The sequence below is a fragment of the Dipodomys ordii genome, unplaced genomic scaffold, assembly GCF_000151885.1.
Source record: "Dipodomys ordii isolate 6190 unplaced genomic scaffold, Dord_2.0 Scaffold32, whole genome shotgun sequence".
NCBI lineage: Eukaryota > Metazoa > Chordata > Mammalia > Rodentia > Heteromyidae > Dipodomys > Dipodomys ordii.
Window position 1 is genome coordinate 9661615 of NW_012267248.1, and position 2414 is coordinate 9664028.

A 2414-nucleotide genomic window follows, 5' to 3' on the forward strand; every position below is an offset into this window, starting at 1 on the left:
TAACAAGCAAAAAAGCCAAGCTGGAAATATGGTTCAAGTGACAGAGCACCAGCCACTTGAGCAAGCCAGCCAAGCAAGTGAAAGGCCCTGAATTCAAAAAACAATTGCCAAGAACACAAACAATAATCAATGCTGGTAACAATATTGCACTGTTGCTGGGGATGTAAATTAGGGCATCCACTATGGAAATCAGTATGGAGGTTGCTCAAAACATTATAAATAGACCTTCCTTATTAACCCGTCATACCATTCTTGTACACATAGCCAAAGAAATGGAAATCAAAATATAATAGAGATCCTTGCACCCTCATGTTTAGCATTATTCACAGCGGCCAAACTGTGAAATCTGCCTAGGTGTCCACCAACCAATGAGTAAAGGAAAACATGTGGACTATACACATAATGGAGTCTTATTCAGCCATAAAGAAAAATAAAATGATGGGTGAAACTGGACAGCACAATGTAAGCCAGATTCAGAAGGGCAAAAGTCACGTTTTCTTTCACATGTGGAAGCCACACTTAAAAGATAAACCTATGTATTAATACATACATGATCATAATCGCACAATTACAAATATGTTTGCAGTTAGGAAACTAAGGAGAGAAGGGGGAGGAAAAAAGAATGCTAGAGCAGGGCACTGGTGGCTCACACCTGAAATCATAGCTACTCAGGAGGCTGAGATCTGAGGACTGAGGTTCAAAGCCAGCCCAGGCAGGAAAGTCCATGAGACTCTTATGTCCAATTAACCACCAGAAAACCAGAAGTGGCACTGTGGTTCGAAGTGGTAGAGTACTAGCCTTGAGCTGAAGAGCTCAGGGACAGTGCCCAGGCCCCACGACCAACCCCCCCAAAAAAAAGAATGCTAGAGAGTGAATAATATTAAAATACATTACATCTGCATGTGAATATGGCATAACGAACCTCACTTAAAACCATTGAGCAATAGGGAGTTGGAGAGGTGAGGAAACACTAATAGATGGGATTCGTTTGTACAATATGCACATGTGTGAAATGCCACGGTGAAATCAAAAGTAATGACAGGAATATAAAATAGGTCTTGCTCAAGGGTGGGTATTATAAAAGTAGAGTGGGTGAATGGAGAAAGTGAAAGATTAATATGGTTGAAGAATTTCATATACATGTTTGAAAATGGACTAATGAAGCATGTTGAAATTGCTTTAAGGAGGGGAAGGGAGGAATAAGAAAGGATCAAAGGAAATGAGGTTGGTCAAGGTATGTCGAAAGCATATATAGAAACATCACAGTGACACTAACATATTACTAAAATTGGGGGAAATGAAAAAGAAATAGATGAGGAGGAGGACAAAATGGGGAACAGAAGGGGGAAGTGAAAATAATGATAATTGTGCCCTGACAAGGACCTTCTTCCTGTTTCCTTTTCCTTGTTACAGACTTCCCCCTTTTTTAATGTATTCTTACACAGTGGACAGAAAACAAGATGGTGGCACTAATTTCAGTCATGAGGACCCCGTTTCCTCCTCCCATCGCATCAGAAGCCACAGTTTCAATATGTGAGTTAGAGGAAAAGGGCATATTCCCTAGAAAGCTAGAAATCCAGTGGCACTAGGGTCCAGTGGCTCTACCATCTTTGTTAGGTCTCCTGAACAGTAAGAGAGAAAGGGTCCTATAGAACTAGGTCAACAGATCCAAGATCTAAAGAACTTGACTTGCTTCTAGCACAGTCAAGATGGGGAACTTGATGCTAGCCATCCATACACGTCCCACAACAGCCTCATTCAAGCCCTGGCCATGCTATCCAACCACAGAGCTGTCTGATCAAAGCTGGGCACACAAGAGCCAGGAAGAGGAAGCCTTTGCCCTGAGGAAGCAATGGCCCTCAGACTCCAACCTCATCCCATTCATTCACCCATCAGATCTCAACCATGACTGCTTTAAGTCACCTGAGTAGCATTAAATAAAATTAATGCAGGGCTCCACCCCAAATGAATTAAGTCAGAATGGCAGAGCCAGGAGAGACTGGTTTATTACATTATTTCCCCACCCAGGTAATATTCTTGGACAGACAAGGTCTGGAAACACTGAGCTGTTTCCTCTATTCTCTAATCGCTACTATCAACTGCCCTTCCTCAGCATTTTTTTTAAGTTAACTGCTGTTTCAAATGGGTGTGGGAATGCATTCAAATATTTTAATTGACCTACTGATTCAGTCAAACAACCAATGAGTTTATTTTTTTTAATATCCAGGTGAGTAAGCATTTTGTTTTGTAGTGTTGTGAGTGGGCCTTAAAAAAATCCCTGGATTGGGGCTGGGAAGGTGGCTCAGTGGTAGAGCGCTTGCCTTGCATGCTCAAGGCCCTGGGTTCGATTCCTCAGCACCACATAAGCAAAAAGAAAAAAAGCCGGAAGTGGCGTTGTGGCTCAAGTGGTAGAG